This window comes from Lactuca virosa, chromosome 7, assembly GCF_052849685.1.
Source record: "Lactuca virosa cultivar CGN04683 chromosome 7, Lactuca_virosa_CGN04683_v6, whole genome shotgun sequence".
Taxonomy (NCBI): Eukaryota; Viridiplantae; Streptophyta; class Magnoliopsida; order Asterales; family Asteraceae; genus Lactuca; species Lactuca virosa.
In genome coordinates this window covers 265206899-265214963 of record NC_136432.1, presented here as the reverse complement: position 1 = coordinate 265214963, position 8065 = coordinate 265206899, and positions in this window count along the sequence as shown.

Genomic DNA, 8065 nt, shown 5'->3' with positions numbered 1-8065 from the left:
TCCAACTCAATCTCCCGCTCACGGGCCTTCTCGATCATATCATTCAGGGTCTTACACCCCGGAAAGCTCACAAACTCCGTAATATCCTCTCTCAACATGTCATGGTATCTCATCTTCCTCATCTCCTCATCTGCAGCGTACTGTAGGATTAACAAAGCCCTCTCCCTAAATTTGGCGGCGATCTCCGCCACAGTCTCAGTAGTCTGGAGAAGGTCCTGGAATTCCCTCGCCAGCTGCTTCACTTCGATAGCTGGTGTAAACTCCCTCGGGAACCTCTGAAAAAAATCCTCCCATGTCATGACTGCCACTGTCACTGACCCTATTGCTCGGCTAACCTACTCCCACCAGTCTCGTGCTCGGTCCCTCAGCAGACAGGATGTAAATCCCACATTTTCCCCCTCAGGGTAAAAACTTGTCCGCTGAGCATTCTCCATGTCAGAGATCCATCGTCGGCTAGTGATGGGGTCCTTAGACCCAAAGAACTCAGGAGCTCCACAGGCCTTGAACTCCCAGAATGAGGGAGCTCGAGCTCCTATCTTTCCCGCAACAATCTCAGCTCGAAAGGTCCCGAGCCTCTCATCCATCAGCTCCAAAATCCCCTCCTTGATGGTACCGAACAACACAGGAGTAGCATCTAAGATACTGCGAGTAACCTCAGCCGAAATGAACTCGCACAGACGCTCATCAATCGGTTTTGTGCCGGAGCCAGAACCTGAACCAGAACCAGATCCATAACCTCCTCGAGTAATCATCACCATCCTCCAAACTGAAACACAACATATAAACAATCAGCATAAGACTCGAGGGGATTCCCCTACATAGCCCTCCTTAGAGTTTCCAGGTCTGCTCTTGTCTTAGGTACAAGTCCTGTGCTTCTAGTAGTACGAGCCCAATACTACCTTTCACACCTACCTGTAACTTCCTTAAGCCCAATCCTGATTCCTCTAAATCACCACACTAAAACCATATACCAATCCTATGCTATATAACATATGTATCCTAGACTCTCCTAGGAAGTCTCAACTCCCACCACTCACAATACCAAGAACCTCAATCAACACCGTTGGTCGCCTTATGTATGCAACTTTGAAAGCATACACTTAGCCAGTTTTAACTCCGGCCTATAATCGTTAAATATTAAGTGAGCGAGAAAGATATGTATTGATTTATACATGATTAACACCCCCACTTATGTTTGCTAGCTACAACCCCTGACGGTAAAGTCACAACAGACATACCTCTCTAAACTATATTACAATGCCCGATGAATCGTTGTGCGGGGCAAATATCTATTCAAAAACTCGATTATAGAAACTCATTGTAACAAATGCTCAACCAACCTTAATAAAATAAAGTAGATGGGAACGCCTTGAAATAGTAATAGTATATATTAACAAAGTAAAACGGGTGAAAAGCCTTAAGATAAACGGAATAGAATGATTTATCTTAAAAGAAATAATTAAAAAGATTATAAGAAGAGATACGAATATATGCTCAAGTAAACAAATACAAGAATAAATATAGATACTTTCCTAATTATCTTATCAAATACCCACTCGAAACTAATCGAGTGTACAAATCCAAATATTCCTGAAAGATGGAAGAAGCAAATTAAATGTTAAAGGAAAGATAACAATTTACGAATCAAATATAATAAAACAAAACACTCCCAAGAAATTTAGAGTACAAGAGTAGTTACGAAAACCTATTTATAAACAAAGATCCTATATTGAAAACTTTTACAAAAGCGTATTTTCAATAAACCATAAAATCTATAAACTCACCGACATTATGTTGACCGTTCTCATTATCATGTGTATTCCTAGGGAGCCACAAAAGAAGAAGATCATTCCAAGGGAGTAAAAGATGCAAGGAAATAAATAGCTTATGACATGTAAACTATTCAATGTAATCATCGTTTAAATAAACATTATTTTGGCTTTATGTCTTGTGGTTTCGATATTCAACTAACGTTGCACAACTCGGTGTTTCCGCCACCAGCCGAAGCTGTGATATTTATGGAGCTTGTGAGAACTAATTTGAAATTAGCAGATAATCTAACCAAAGGGTTAGCTACAGATCTTATGCACGAGGCGGCTGTGGGAAGGGTGTGAAGTCTACCTGAAATCTTTCATATTAAGATACCTAATTCCCATATAATGTTAAAATCAGAAACCATTATTATAATCCCAAGGTAAGTGTTCAAAATTGCAGGTAAAGGAGGTTGAAGTTTTATTTATTAATAGTTCTTTTGAAAAACTACATATACAGGTGCAAGAATAAAATGACTGCCTATATAAGCATGAAGTTTAGCTGCTTCAAGAAGTTTGTGATTTAGATTTGATATGCTTATTGAAGGATAATACATTGGCTGGTAAAATATAGTGTCAAGTTAGAACTTATGAGTACGTAAATTGTTGTGGGTGTTATCTTCATGTATTCACTATGAATAGAAATGGTTCAATTCTTAGTGACACCATGATATTCGAATATTTGGAATAAGTAATATACTATTGTTAAATTAAATCGTCACGATATTTCATTTATGCATCAGTTTGTTGTTTGTTATGATGTTGCTTTAAGTTAATGAAGATTACACTTAAATGGAGGAGGTATGTTGGTGATTTGTGTTATCAGTGTTATTGAAGTGTAATGGGATTAACTTGTTGACCAATGTAATCTTGATAAATATTAAACAAGTAAGGATGGTGTGGAGTGCACACTTGTTTGAGTTTATTCAGATTTAAAGTACATTTTGATTTCGGGGCGAATCCCCTAAAGCATGGGGGTCGGGGGGCAGCACCCCTGGTAATGGGGTTCAAGGGGTGGCAATCCCTAGTGGGGTCCAAGGGGCAGAACCCCTGGGTTGAAAATGCATAGAAATCCAAATTTGAGATTTTAGACCCATCTTTTGACCCTATTGTTAAACGCAGGTTTAGTGACAGTTTTATGGCGGTTTGTAAGTGTCAGTGTGACATTGTTTGGCAGTTTTCAAACAATATGGTTATATTAAGTTTTCTGGATATTTTTAGATTTTTGCTACAAGACAATAACATTCACATTCTCTATTCTTCATTCTACTGAGTTTTATCCGACTGAAGATTTCAATTGTACAATCAAAATACTTAAATACGAAAGTGCAATCACGATTCTCAATATTCCAAGCAATCGAAACACCCCGTTTTTCTAAGAAATTTATTATCCGATAATACTTCAAGAATACCTATTACTCAAGGTGCATGCTTATATTAACTATAGATTGTATTGAAGGGTTACCTAAGTCGGAAGGGGAGGGGTTAAAGAAGTAATCTTAGTGGTGGTTGATAAAATTTGTATTTAAAAACTTTCACCTCTATTACAATAGCTCAAGTATTTATGAACTAAAATTTTCAGTTACAGGGTTCCCTAAGAGCATCTTATCAAATAAGGATAAAATTCTCTTACACAACATTTTATATCACAAACCATCCAAGGTTAAAGTTTTTGGGAGATTCGTAGCTAACTTATATGTGGGTAATTGTCACACCCCAAAACCGGAACGACGGAAACGTTCGGGGGTGGAGGACGTCATGTTTAGTATCACAAGTCATGCATCATAGTAAGCAAAGTAATAAACAACCATTTCATTTGAAATAAAGTGTTTACAAAGTATGTGGTTTACATAACATAGACAAAAGTAAATAACAAAACAAGACATGAAGCTATACTGCTCCATCTTCTGAATCCCAATGCGCGTACCTGTCTACTGGTCTCCTGAGAATACAAGTTATTTTGAAAGAGTAGATCAGCATTTAAGCTGGTGAGTTCATAAGATTTTAGTGATGTAATGTAAGTTGTAAGAACGTGTAGTAAGTTTTAAGTTCTGTTTTAGAAAAGTTCGCCTATTCCTCCAGAAAATCCTATATTTCCTGCTCTGATGAAAGATAAGTAAAAATGACTCTACAATCCTTTCTATGAGTACTAAATGGATAAAGTTATATAAAAACCAGAGTAAACAAACAATCGGGTGTGTGTATCTGCCCTAAGCCCACAACCAAACAAGGAACAGGAAATGAGGTAGAAAGCACACATCCCATTGGTTGTTAGATCCTTGTTGTATATAACCCTGGTGTATTCTCTTGGTACTCACGGAGTTAACTGTAATAGTTCCTTTAATTTGATGAAAAGATTCTCTAAGAAAACCCTTATTTTTTTTAGTAAAATTGGTAACCACAGTGGTTCCATCTATAATCACTTAGTTTATACTAGCTATATATAATCTAATATCGAACAGATAGTTAATTGTGTGAATCTGCCCTAAGCCCACAACCAAACAAGGAACAGGAAACGATGCGGAAAGCACACATCCAACTACCTATCGGGTATTAATTATATATAACCCTGATGTATAAACTAAGGTATTATAGAATTAACCACCTAAGGTCCTTTAAGTTTATACTGGTTTAATAAAATGGATTAAACCCTTTACTGGGTAAGTTTCTAGTTTTGTATACCAAATGTTCTATTTGAAAAGTATGTTTTGTACTAGAAAATGGTGCATTGGATTAGTGTCCTATGACCTGGCCCATACCTGGTACCCCTTATGATTACTTGGTGTATACGAAACATATATATAGCTAAGATCGGATAAATAGTATGCTGGGTGAATCTGCTCTAAGCCCACAACCAAACAAGGAACAGGAAATGAAGCGGAAAGCACACATCCTACTACCTGTCAGATCCGATTAATATATATCCCTGAATGCATACACTAAGGGATCATAAAGTTAGCATTATAGGCCCCTTACTACTGAATGTACTAGACTCAACTGTTCTGATTGTATTTGAAAAGATGTAAGTTTCCCTAGTTTATAACTATCTTAACTCGAAAATAGTTTGCATTAACTTTCAAGTGGAACTGTCACAATATGAAAGTAATGGGAAAATGTAAGTACACAGTTGTCTTTTGAATTGACATACTGAAGTACTGATTACATTTAAAACATGTTTGTTTTATTAAGGTCATAATGTGATGAATAGTACCCATACTATACGCTCTCCCTGCAAGAGATTCTGGGGACCAAACGCGACTTCCGCAAACAAATTGCTAGGCCGTGTAAATTCACATTAAAGTTATATGATCATGTATACCCAATTTACTATCACCTTTTGTTTAGAACAATGAGTTAGTGATTATTGGTATAATTAGATCCTGTAGTGTTCTTCTGCTATAGCATTTAGTATGTTCGTTCTGTTATAGTGTATAGTGTATAGTGTGTATCTCTGTTGTATTGTATCTTCCTCCCTGTTTCTCTTTATAGTATGTTCTCTATGTTATCGTGTATTGTATCTACCTCCCTGTTTCTCTTTATAGTATGTTCTAGTATCTAGTATGAACTGAACCCCTAAACTATAACTTTTATAGTTTACTAGCGTGTTTACTTTAACTGTTACTGAAAAAGACTCATTTATCTACTAAGTTATGATGGTACTTTAAAAACGGAGTTTTATAAACTATAAAGTAACATAACTTAAAAAGAGTTTTTGAAATGTTTTGATCACTTATAAAAGACATAAGCAATCTTTTGAAAGATGTTTATAACAAACATTTACACAATTATCATTGTGTTCAACTTGTATTACCCCCCTTAAAAGCATTTAAAATAGTTTAAAAGATTGATTATAGGGGTATGAACTCACCTTATGTGGGTGATTCAAACGAATATGCGTGTAAGGATGAGAAGTTCCACGAATGAAGTCCCGAGACACAAACGAGTCCTGAATGACATATAATGGCATATAATGGCATGAATATAGTGTTTAGAAGCAACCACATGCAAGGAAACACCTTTAGGGACTAGGAAACACTTGGACCAAGTGTTAGACTTGTTGGGTTATGAGCATTCTAACACTCCTAAGTGTACATGCAACCCTAAATACCTTGGATCTATGTTTTCTCTATTATACATACAATTATGAACATCCAAGGTATTATCCTAATCTAGCATACAAACTAATAAATATAACAAGATAGAATACATACCTCTTTGATGTAGAATGTCTTCATGAAGCTTGAGTGCCTAGTGCCCCAAGTGTGACACCTCAAATGGTTCACACAACACCAAATACACTTGGAATAACTTGAGAGAAACTTGAACACTCCTTGAAATCGTCTAGCCCTCACACTCACACATTAGTGCACGATTTCTTGAGCCATGGGATTCTTTTATATGGTGGCTATTAGGGTTACACCATGTAACTCATAACTTTACCCATTCCTTATGCTCCATGGATTTTAACCTCCATGGAGTATCCATGGGTCACCCCATGGACTTAGTCCAACATAAGAAATCTTGGATCACAAGCCCACATATATAAGAATGAATGATTTACACAATCAACCAATATATTTAATTAGTCTCCTTTTGATCACTTAATTAATTCCAAATTAATTCTTGATCAATACTAATTAAATAACCTTATTAATATATTAGAACTTATAATATATTAACCAACCTTAAGTGTTATTTCTCTCATTATAGTCTATCCAAATGCATGATGCCATGCAACCCAAATGGACCATGCCGGGTCGGGTCAAGTCTTACCAATTATAGTTATGGACTTAGACATTAATCCAACAGTCTCCCACTTGGATAAGTCTAAAACTATTATTGTGTATGACTTCAGGAACCGATCAGCAATCGTAGCTCTCAAAAGCTTGTGTCGAACTCTGACCTTGTCGATGAACTCTGACCTTTGTCAATGACTTGTCCATTAGATAAGGGATCATATATTCCTCCATTCTAGATATCATATGGAATGAGACATAGATTATTAATCATTCTCTCTGTCCATTTGTTGTTTCCCGATTTCCGATTCATGATGACTGACTGATTGAACAAATCAAATCAGTCCTGGCTTGGCCAAGCACTCACATGTATCATCTTTAAATCATCGAGGTGCCCATTCCAATGCGTTTTCGTGCAATCAATGTATAACCAACTCATAGTAACAACTCATATCTCTAGGTTTGAAGAATATAAAATATTATCGTCTCACGATCACTCGTGATAAAATCCATGAAGTGATTCAAATGAGCGCGGGTTGAATCCAATACTCAGAACTTATGAGCACTCATAAGTGTTGTAGCACCACTTTGTCCACCAACTTGGACCTCTACAAACCAACCCATGACAATCTTGATTCATATATACTTCCAACATATGACCGACTGTGGATGGTTTGAATAACTTAATCATTCAGGAAGAGCGACTTAGTTATTCTGGAAGTCAAAACATGCAAAGTGAAACACAAGAATAAATGAATCAAATATGGTATCAAACCCTATGAATATAAATAAACACTTTTATTTATCACCATACTGATTACTCATTATTCATTGTTTCGGTTTTATCAACTTTATACTTGAATTTAAAACAATAGTTGTCCCATGCTCCAAGCATGTACACTATGTTTTCTAAACACTAGTCATGCCATACACCAAGTATGCATACTATGTTTGTCTATGATCTTTACTTTGTAAAATAGATCAATTGAACATCACTCCAATGATCCTCTTTTCACAGTCCCAAATCCTTACTGCAAACGCAAGAATTCCAAATTCATGCCATTTACTGAAATCTGTTAGATTCTAAACTTATATGCATTGATCCTCTTAATGATTATGCACAAAGTCAGAAAGACTTGACAATAATCATTACAGAGCATTCCAAAGGAGATCAGCTCCTTGGAAACATCGTTCTTTCATTAAGTTTCCTAATCTTACACAGATTGAATAATTTCTAACTTTGAAACATTTCCATATTCCATTTTGACTATCACTTCTGAACAAGAGTTGCCTCCTTACAGATTATGTCAATATGGTCCTTCCAGAATTAACATTATACTTCCAACTGTCCTTGAGCAACCAATCATTGGTAAACCTTAGATTGTCCTCGACAATTGCTTAATCATTTTAGTCATATCCAATTCTAGACCTTTTCCCTTCATAATGCCCCAGGCATTTGGAAAATTTTAGAAATGACAAATATTATAGCACATGCAATCGATCCTGTACCCAAAGCAA